Source organism: Mus caroli, chromosome 13 (genome assembly GCF_900094665.2).
Source record: "Mus caroli chromosome 13, CAROLI_EIJ_v1.1, whole genome shotgun sequence".
In the NCBI taxonomy this organism is placed as follows: Eukaryota; Metazoa; Chordata; class Mammalia; order Rodentia; family Muridae; genus Mus; species Mus caroli.
Window position 1 is genome coordinate 100,148,452 of NC_034582.1, and position 11,983 is coordinate 100,160,434.

An 11,983-nucleotide genomic window follows, 5' to 3' on the forward strand; every position below is an offset into this window, starting at 1 on the left:
AAGCCGGAAGGGAAAATATCTGGCTATAAAAGAATATGGTCACATAGTTTCAATCTTCAGTATATGTCCTTTGGCCTTAAATTAAAAGAAAAGAAGAAGGAGGGTCTAAGGATGTAGTCTAGTGACTTAGTGATTGCCTAGCATATGCAAAAGCCTGGTCCTGCCCCAGCACTGCACTAGAATGTGTCATGATACCACCTTCAGGGCCTAAAATGGAAGCAAGCCAAATGTCATCAGTAGGAAGTGTGTGTGTGTGTGTGTGTGTGTGTGTGTGTGTGTGTACATTTATAATGTACATTTGTGGGATAGTTTAGCTATAGTGTATGTTTATAAATAACATAGATGAGGAAAGCAGACTTGAAGCTTTGTATGTACTGTGAAGGATCTACGTGCATTTGACAAGAATAGAAGGACAGCACTCAAGCAGAAGAAGGGAGTCCAGATATGTGCAGGTTTTGACAACACTGATAAAATAGGGGTGCTATTTGTACTTGACAAAATTCCAGGGAATAAGAGAAGAAAAACGAGAAGGTAAATCAAAGGCCCCAAAATGGAAATACCTAACAAGCCACTGACTAAAATCACCACTAATCTAACCCCATTCTCAGAGCTGCCATTTATGTTTGGCACTGAGTGTTCTCAATAAGGATAATGATTAGATAATTTGTAATAGGAAAGCATGCTAATGAGTGCAATTGACTTATTCAGAAAGAGGCTTAATCATTAAGTCTTTCCTCCTACCAAAGGGCCTTCATGCCTGACTTTATCAGATATTTATGGATGGGGGAAAGTAATTTCAGCTTAATAGAAATGTATTTGGAGTCAGTGCTCTGGCTGTGGTCCTGCCATACACAAGCTGTGTAAAGCCAAACTTGTGACCAAGGCTTCCTGGGTCTCAATTGCTTCATATTGAGAATAAAAAGTCCCTAATCCTTATGAACCCAGTAAGCCCCATCCTGACTCTAGGAAGTCAGTGCAGCACAAAGGGGGGGCTCTGAGTTCACATCAGCAGTGGTCCAAGATTCCTGAGAAAAGGCCCCCCAACAGAACGTGTCTTTGGGGGCGCCCTGGCCTTATTGGATTAGAAGTCACCACTTATTTATTTAGCAGATGACACTTGCATGGTACTTGCTCCCAAGTGGGCCCCACGGACAAGTATAAACTCATTTAATCCTTATAGTCACCCTGGGACGAAGGGGATATTACATTCTCAGTTCACAGACAAAGACACTGTAGTGCTGAGAGCTTAATTAGCCTGTGGTCACTCAACCAGCAGAGCTAAGACTTAATTCTCAGCAGCGCCACTGCTCATGACCATGATATGACTCATGTACCCACTGCGATGCACCCTTCTGCCCATCTAACTCCCTTTCTCAGCTTTCCAATGATAAGACTGCCATTCCATAGGACAGAAGGAAGGCTCAAACATAAAGCTACCCAGGGCATCTTGCCTTGAGTATGCTTAGGGTACTCCAACTGTTCTCCTCGGCCCTTGGAGTTGCATGAGATTTCATAGGTCCTTCTGGGTCAACATTACCAGAGCCTGCTATCAACTTCACATTGAGAACAAAACAAAAGGGATTTGGAATCAGACTTTTAAAAAGTGCACGGAGGAGGGCTAGAGAGGTACATCAGCCATTGTTGCCTTTGCAGAGGACCTGGGTTCACTTCCCAGCACTCACATGGTGGCCCACAACCTTCTGTAGCTCCTGTTCCAGTGGATCCAGTGCCCTCCTCTGGCTTCTGAGGGTATCAGGCATGTACAGCACATATACATGCATGCAGAAAAAACACTCATACATATAAAATAAAAACAAATAAATCTCTAAAGTCATAAGAAGTATACATAAGCAAGATCAGGAATCCTCCAGGGAAACATTGCAGCCACACATTCAAGTTCTGAGACCCCTCTCAGCATCCACAGGCTAGTCCTGGCCCACCAAGGCCCTAAAGATTCCCCAGCTGTATCTAGTCCTACGTGTTTCCTACCTCAAACCTAGAGTCAGTGCACCAAATGTGGACCATGTTCTAATTGCAGACATTCTACAAGTGTTCACTTTTGTATGTGTGGTCTCTGATGACTCTTACTCATGGTGGACTCTTCATTTTGTGTTACATAAACATTAAATTTTGAGACAGCATTAAGTGAACTTTAATTTCAAATAAGAGTATTATTGGTTGGGGTTAAATCTTTACATAACAATAGATCAATTTTCATGAATTCTTAGAGTAGATATTTGCTCCCACCCAGATCTCAGTATGATCCAGTTATGAATATCTTATCCTTAATTCCATAGGTAATAATAAATACATGAACGAATACCAGCACCTAAGATGAAAGAACTGACCAGGAAGCTCATCATAGCAGGTAGACTGTCACATGATCTCTGCTTTCATATGTGGTCTAAAATTCTAAATTTGGTAGCCTCTTCAGTTTGTGGTATCTGCATGTGTGATTACAGAGCTGTAGGTGCGTTTGTGCGTGCATGTGTGACAGTCAGAAGCTAATACTGGGTTCTTCCTCCATCATTGTCCCTGTCTCCTCACATACACCTCCATTGATTGATTGATTGATTGGTTGGTTGGTTGGTTGGTTGGTCGGTTGGTTTGGAGAGAGGGCCTGTCATTGAACCTAGAGATCACCATTTTGGCTAGACTGGCTGTCCAACAAGCACCCAGAATCTGTCTCTGTTCCCTCAGAACTGACCCCGCCACATGATACTGAGAATCCAAACTCAGGTCTCTACACTAGCACAGAAAGAGAATAAAAGTACCTATTGGGCCACCTCCACAGCCATAACTTTTATTGGTGTGGGGGATTCTCACTGTTGGCCTTGAACTTGAGATCCTTTGAGAGGAAAGCCTCCCATTTCCTATGGTGTCATGGTAACCAGGGATGGTCAGGATTACAGTAAGGTCAATCTTCTTGTACAGACTCTTTACCAATCCTGTTCTCAGTACCTAAACTCCTCCCAGATACATAGCATGTTGAGTTCCTAAAGCTTCTGAGCTTCTTCAGCTCGTTTGCAACCCTCTGCATGGCACCTGGGGCTTCTGTCTCTTTGCTTTGATTAGTCGTTAACACATTAATCATGGTATGCATGTACCTTCTAAAATTCTTATGAAACATTTCATGTCCTGCCACCTCCTCTTGGATTAGGTTAATTTTTTACTCTATGAATAGATTTTCACTTTGTATTGGATTTTGAGAGGCAATTCGGGAAAGCAACATATTGAGGTCAGGCAGAAGCCTGAAAATTAGTTTATTTTTTAAAAATTCTTGCAAGAAGAATACAAAGAGTCATAGTAAGAAACACCATTGTTGTTAGAGCTGTTGTTCAGTCTCAGGTAATCCAGGCTCCTTCTAACTTGCCATACAGTTGAGGGTGACCTTGAACCTCTGATCCTCCTGCCTCCCCCTCCCAGTGTTACATACCTGAAATGGTTAGGTTGCTGTACCACTATAGAGCCTTCAGAAGATGCTTCTGTGGGGCGTGTAGTCAAGTGCAAGCATCCAAGTGGCTCCTTTCAGAATCAGAGGAATGTTTACACCAAGGCCATGTTCTCTCTGATCAATGGCCACAAAGAGTGAAGGAGCCAGGATCAGGAACAGACGACTAGTGAGCCACCTGTGCCCGGGCTTTGAGACCCATCAGCCTGAGCAAGACCCTCTCAGAACCATTCCACCTGCTTATCTTGTAGGTCTCCTCTATCAGGGCTGAGCCCTGCTTCACCTCATTTCCATAGCCCTGATTGCTCTCATGTCTTGTAGAGAGATCTCCCAATGTTTTGTGCACAGTTAAAGCTCTCTTGGATACCTAGGCATGGAGACACATGCCTTTAATACAAGCACTTGGGAGGCAAAGGCAGACAGATCTCTGAGTTCAAAGCCAACCTGGTCCACATAGAAAGTTCCAGGCTAGCTAAAGCTACATCCGTAACTCCAGCTTCAAGGAATCCAGTGTTGTCTTCTGGCCTCTTTGGGCGCACACACACACACACACATACAGCAGAAGGGGGTGGGAGACAGACAGACAGATAGACAGACTAATTAAAGTTTGGGATAGGGCTGGAGAGATGGCTCAGTAGTTAACAGCTCTTGTTCCTCCCATCACTCACATGGAACTCACAACTGCCTGTAACTCTAGTACCAGGTGATCCAACATCCTCTTATGGCCTTTTTGGGTATCAGGCATGAATGTATTACATAGACATAGATAAGACAAAGCATTCATATACATAAAATATATTGCAAAAGCCTCTTGGCATGTGCTTCTTGTGGGAGGTGAACTGAGACAATATCCACCTATCACAATTAAGGCAGTTTGCAAATGTTATAGGAATATGCAAAATAAATAAACAAATTTTAAAAACAAATATGCATAGATAAAAATAGTCAAGATATATATTATCCAAAATAACCAGTGCTTTAAATGTATATTTATCATGGTGCTAATAAAAATCTTTTTAAAACACAGTGTAAGATAGGCATGTGTATATGTGCATATACACACACATACACACACACACATATATATATATATATACACATGCACACACACATATATGTATATATACATATATATCAAACTACACATATTTATGTGCATTTGACCCTTTAGACATCACAATATCAAGTAGCTACTTATGAGTAGTTAGATTATGACTGCTTACTGATTTCTTTATTTTCTAATATTTCAATAATTGAACATTATTCCTTCTATTATCAAAAAGAAAGATCTGTCTCTCTCTTTAGAAAGATCTCTCTCTCTCTCTCTCTCTCTCTCTCTCTCTCTCTCTCTCTCTCTCTCTCTCTCTCTCCATACACTCTGAGGTCTGAAACTGTCTGAATTGATAGAGCTAGTCAGACTCATCATTGGGGGGAGGTCAGCCAACAGAAACAACTAAGTAGCAAGAAATACAGATTATAATGGCAGAGCTTAAAATACACGCTTGGCGGATTCCAGCTGCTCTCAACATCCAAACTGCGTTTAGCAATCCTGATGGAGCTTTGGAAGGGAACAAGCAGATGGAGTACCAACCTACTGTCAATTGCTTTGTTTTGTTTCACTCTGTTTCAAAGAAAATTTCTACCAAGTCCATGTTTACACGACCTACTTTGTTCTTCACTTTATCATTTATCTGGTAAGGAAGAATACTGCTGGCCATGAACATCCCCTTAGCCTGGAGAAGGGATGAATTAGTGGGTCTAAGCTGGCATGGGGCATGTGCTCTGTCCTCCTGTAGCCAGCCTCACCTTGTCCCTCCACCTGAAGCTGCCTCTGTGTTTTCTGTTTTTGAGGCACTCCTGTGGATGTAAATAACATTAATAGTGCCATCAATATAATAGTAAGAGCTAATGTTGATTGGATGATGTCTTTGTGCCAGGAAATGTCCTACACTCTGCTTATGCACTAAACAGCCCACCGAGTCTCCATAGGGATTCTACAGAAGTGTCAACACCACTCACCTTACAGAGGCAGGCACAGGAGTAGGAGAGGTCAAGGAACTTACAGACCGACAGAAATAGGGCAAGGCGTAGCGAGGTGCGAACACAGGAAGTTGCCAAGGAGAAATAAGAGTCCAAAAGGCACATCTGCTTCTCAGACACAGGGACAGCTGTCCTTGGTGGAAATGAAAGTCGGACAAGCTAGATAAGCAGAAGGGAAGTGAGATTCCACTGGAGGGCCATCTGTCAAAACAGACAAGAGGGTAAGAAGCTAAACAAGGGAGAAGGCAAGAAGAGGCCTGAGACAGGCTGGCACACACACAGATGAAGTGGGGCAGAGGGCATGAAAAGGGCACAGGCAAATAAGTTCAGGGAGGTGCACAGAGCAAGAAAAGGCCAAGAGAAGAACTGGGTAAGCATGTGGAATGTCGATGTGAAGGACAGGAAGCATGTGAAAAGTCACTGACAGCGTGGCAGGACCATCAGCCAAGAGGAAGAGGGAGATGCCAGGGGTGGAGAGGTGTCCACTCCAGGGAAGCAGAGGAGAGGAAATGGCTGGGTTGAGAGGGAACTGAATCATCTCCTGTTCCCTGCTCCTTTAACCTCAGTCTTCCTCCACGCCTGTGCCAAACAGTGAGGAGATGATCTGCCACGGGGCTTAACTCTACAGAGCAGAACGGAACACATCAGCTGCTTCTGTCCTGCATACACTGTTAGGAGTGGGGTGGTGAGCTGTCTGTGTTGGGAGGGATTCCAGAAAGAATGACATGATTAAAAGTGAGGGGCCAAAACTTAAAATGGGGATTCCCTCCCCCAACCCCTCCCCCGATCCTCAGGGTTACCCTGACTTTTCCCTTATGGCCCTTTTGAGGCATACATACCCTGCATGTGCTCCAGAGTGCAGCCATGGGAGTATGGTACATTTCACATGCTTTGAAGTATTCAGTGGCTCCCACTGTTCCCAGGACAGTCCACACAGCCCGGCTTGGCACCAAAAGCCCTTCACTGATAAGGCCGTATCCATATGTCAACAACCTTAATCACGGAAGAGATTCAGTAAATCTACATCTTGACAGCTTTAATCCTGCTCATAACTGCCCGAAAGCCAGTGTGAGAGGATTTGAGAATTAAAGGGTATGATTTCCTTAGCCAGCTTAGTCACGGATCACGGAGGTTTACCATCACACCAAGTTCTTCAGGTCCCGAAGTGAGAAGACAGGAAACATCCATCAGGTGCCTCCCGAGACAGATGTCAAGTCTCCATGAGGTGACAGGGCTGGGTCTCTGGACAGCAGCTTTCTGAAGAGACAGTGCCAACAGAGAAGGGAAGTCCCACTGAGTCCAGCATCAGGGACACAAGAAAGGTGAGCCAGCACCACACAACTTCCCAGTGGAGAGTGAAGCTAGATCTGATGTGAAGGACAGTTAGCCACAGGTAGTCAGACTTAAGAAGAAACCAACTTGGCTGAGCCTGAGGAGGCTGTTAAGAAACAGTAGCTCCCTGCATAACTAAGTCACTTAGGCCTGTGTTCTTTATTCCAAGGCTCCATTTTTCCAACTACTCTGTGGTCTCACTGTGTAGCCACTGGTTTCCTTTATTGTCTCTGACATGCAGCAACCATCCACACTCCTGCTAGTCACCTCCTGCCCTGCGGTCAGAGCACTCTCTGCACCACATACACACATACACACACACACACACACACACACACACCACCATGCACCACCCCACTATGCACACACACATACATGCCCCATACCACAAACAACCCGCCATGCACACACATAAATATACACACACTACACATACAAGCACTACACATACCACACCATATATATATATATATATATATATACATATATATATATTACACATACACAACACACAAAGCCTACCACACACACAGATGCATACATACCATATCATATACACACCACACACATATACACACACTTCACACACCATACATAAATCATACACATATGCACACACACCAAATACCATGCACATACACTACATATACACACCACATATACACACCTCTCCCACACACACATACCAAACACCACACACATACCAAATACCACACACATGGAACATGCACATACACACGTATACCACATATACACCACATTCATACATACACTCCCTACACACAAACACACAACTCCATTGCTGGCTCTAGAAAACAAGGATAGAATTTACTTGGCCTCCTCCACTGGAATGTACAGACTTTTGGACAGTGGTTGGTTCAAAATTAGGTGTGTGACCTATTGAACCAACAAGTTGCAATAATTCTTTGTTGGGGCAGTAGGGAAAAAAAGGGCATATGCTTTTCTTGGTAGAATTTCCATTGTCAAGATGACATGGCTGTGTGGGATAGCTCACATATTCCAGAGTTTTAAGCAGGAGGATTGTGAGTTTTAGACCTGGGCTACATACATAGTGAGATCACTTTACATACACCACCACCACTACCACCACCACCAACATTAATTAATTAAAATAAAATAAAAATTATGTGGCTCTGAGCTGCCAAGGAAATCAAACTTACAAGGGATGATGGGGGGGGGTGAGAAAAATAGTACTCTGTCCCCCCTGAAACCTTGTGTCAGATAAATGAAGCCACTCTATCCCAAGAGAGCCAGTGAGTTCCTGTTCTTCTGAATTCACGTATGGCTTGATCTAGCCTCACAATTGAAACTGTTAGGACCCATACAAGAATGGAAGCTGAGGTTAAAATAAACTCCCTTTACCACAGAGGCAGGAAGCTCGCGGCACACTGCTTTGATAACTTTTGCCTGCACACCTTAACCAAATGTTGTGTCTCCCAGGAGGAAGATGGAAGGCAAGCTTGGGCCAACTCCCAAGACCTCCATGGCTCTTACACTTGCTGGAGGTAAAATCAGCCTACCTTTGGATCAGAGGTACTCAAACCACCTGGAGAAACAGGCCAGTGACAGGGACCCTTCCATCTTGCATCACCAGGATCAACCCACTTGTCCTCTGTCCCCCAGTTTCAATGTCTTAGGCTCATTGCTGTCCGTAATCCTACTGAGGCCTTCCTAATTCAATAAACTGGCTTCTCCCCACCTTAGTTCCTCCATACAGCTTAGCTTTTTTAGTTAGAACGTGTGTGTGTGTGTGTGTGTGTGTGTGTGTGTTCAGTTAATTGTTTCTCCTTGTGTAATGTGTGTAGTTCCCAGCAGAAAGCCTCCACTGTAAATCTTGAGCAGGTAGATACCCAGCTTTTCCTCGTTTTTTGCCTCCCTTCTGCAATACAGTTTGCAAAGATGAATGCATCACCACATCCCCTAAGGCTCCTGTGGACATACAGGAAGCATGTTTGATTTTTATAGCTCTGTGTTACTTCCTTCCATAAAGGAGTCCCCTGGTCTTCATTTAGCACTAGGAAAATGAACTGTCCCAATCCAGTGAATTCAAACTGCAAATGTCTTCTATTTGAAAGCACAGTCTCTGTTGGGCAACTGTTCAAACTCAGGCACTTTGAGCATCGCTGTCTAGATGAAGAGCTCCATCCAGTCAAACTCTGGAAACCCCCACCTTCTCTGGTCTACTTATAAATCCCTAGGAGCCCACTTGGGTGACCTGAGTGTTTCACTGCCTAAGGGAATGTCTCAGTTTCTCAGGAACTGATAGGTGCATAGGACATCAGGAGCTGTGAACTCAAACCCCAGAAACCCATGAAGCTGATACATGCCTAAATCTCAAGAGGCTGATACATGCTAAACTTCAGAAACCCTGACACAAGCCTCTCAAAGCAGCTAGACCAGGCCAATTCCATGATTCCCTGCAGTGTGCCTCGACAAAAATGGCTTCTGCTCACCAGGGTTTGGCGTGTGTGTGTGTGTGTGTGTGTGTGTGTGTGTGTGTGTGTGTGTGTAAGAGAGAGAGAGAACATCTGTTTCCAACACCTACTGGTCTGTATTAATTTGTACAGAACACCAGACCTGGCCACCCTAAGAGGCTACATGGTTGCCCAAAATGTTTTTTTTTTTTTAATCTGTTTGAAGAAGGCTTAATTCAGTTTCCTTCTATCCCTCAACAGTACGAGGGGCCAAGCCATGGACTTTACACAAATTAGACAACCACTCCACCCCTGAACTAGATCCCCAACAAAGCAGTTTCGAACTGAGGCCTCTTTGGACATTCCCTAGACTGAGCTGAGAGCCTCGAATCACAGTGAGCAGAGAGAATATAGCTCACAGAGCAGTGGTGAATTGTAGCCTCACTGTAGCTACCATGAAAACATACTACAGTGTGTTGTAGGCATGTGTGCTACACAAATGCTTCTCAATGGGTAGAGTGAAAAGCACCGTTAATCATCTGGGGCAGGCCTTACTTATGTTTAGAATGCCCACCATCATATGTGTCTAAAGGGGGGAGCTTTACATAAGAGCAGGCAAAGGGACACTGTGGAATAACAGGGCACTGCTCAACTGAATGTAGGAGGGAGCAAGGAAATGACTCTAGGAATTTAAGGTACCTATGGCTCGGCTCACCTGGTGATCTCGTTTAAAAAAAAAATGGACTGTGGCTTGCAACAATAGCATCACTATTTCTGTGAGTCTGGTGACAGAACACTTCCACATAAAAAAAGTCAGACAAGTTAAGTAAACAGTGAGGTCAGAGATGCCTGGACTCCACTGTGAGCCGTTCTGTCAGCAAATACCCCAGTTGAAACTAAACAAACCCAAAGTACTACGCTATTGTTACTACTTGGCCTAGAGGGCACACACAGAGCAGAGCATGTTTATCTGTGTTGTAAGGACACAGCCAGGATATTGTAGATGCTCTCCCTAGCTCAGGATGTCTCTTCTTCACTAAGAACTACAAATAGGAGGAAAGAATCCAGTGAGCTAAGGCCACCGGGAAACCCATCCCCAGCCCTTGAAGTGGGTGTGCAGGGCTGCCACCTTTGAATGACTATGGTAGTGGGTTTTCTATAGGCTTCCTTAGTCTCTGCTAATATGCTTTTCTGGGTGGAAGTCAGGCTGAGCACAGAGTGAGTAGCCAAGGCACCCGCATCAGCACCACATCCTTTGCTGCCTCATTAAGAAGAGCCATCAACATCTCAATTGTTTCTATGGTAACCATTCAGGATGCCATATCTATCTTTGGCCCTGTGGGCCCTCATCATATCAGCCCATATCCCTAACTCTTATCCATATGGTTGTACTCAATTTCTAGGCTGGAGTTCACTCTAGGCATCATCTATAGACTTCCTGGAGTTTGCACACCTGTGTCTCCTGCTCTGTGCACCCAAAGAGCAGTTGCTAAGTTTTGATGCTTGGACTGTAACTGTGCTCAGGATCGTGGCCACCTGATAGGATGGCTGGACTGCCCTGAGTAGTACTGCTCAGAGTTCTATGTAGGGAAAGGGTGTTCTACTCCAGAAGTTCAGAGCTTTCCAAAAACTCTTGTCTGTCTTCAGATATTGCAAAGAATAGTTGAAGCATTCCTGTTAAAGAGAAAACAGAAGGAAGCTGTTATAGAATTGTCTAGGAATGGCTTCTAAGTGAAGCAAGAAGGTGGATCACTTGATGAAGAAGCTAAGCAAGAGTACTCAAGGAAGCCAGAATGGGCAGTACACACTGAAGAGCCGGCGAGAGCCTTTCTATTATGTTCTTTGCTGTCTATTAATTTTGTGTCTTTAAAAACACAGTATTTGTTGCTGTTTATAATAGGCGGACAGTTCTCTTTAGAGGAGAATGCATTAACTGAACATTTTACAATCCTGGTCTGACTCTTATATATTAATAGAGCATTTCTAAATATTTATCCCAGTGGCACCAATCCTGTGAACACTAGAGATAACTGGAAACAACAATGCAGATGTGAAAGGCCCAGACATCTGCTCTGTCAGTTCTCTGATGTTGCTGGAGAATACCTTACCCAGTAACTCACAGGCTTTAAAGTACATACAGACCTCCTAGGGATCTTGTTAAAAAATGAATTCTAAATCAGTTGGTTTAAGATAACAAGCTACATAAGACCTGAGGTTCAGCAATTTTAACAAGCCCTCCCCCCTTCTCCCCGGCCAAGTGAGGCTACATGTATAAATGACACATGTCATGTGGTTCAGCTCAGAAACTCACCCGAGTCAAAAATGGAGACTAGGAACTGAGGGTCAGGATAGTTCATGATAGCTTGTGAAGTGTCTAACATGGGGCTTCGTGTCTCTACTAATTCACACAAACATTCTACAAGTCAATATCACGGGCTACCTAGAAAATGGGCACATTTATTTTCTGTTGTTAATCTGACAAATAATCACAAGTTTCTATTTTTAAATATTTTTAAATTCATCTTTCGTATTAATGCTTTATCTGAACATGCATATGTATGCCTTGTGTGTACCTGGTGGTCATGGAGGTCAGAAGAGAGCACAGGTGTTGGACACTGAACCCAGAGACTCTGCACAAGCAGCAAGTGCTCTTAGTCATGGAGCCATCTCTCCCGACCCACCATCTTACCACGGAGCCATCTCTCCCGACCCACCATCTTACCAC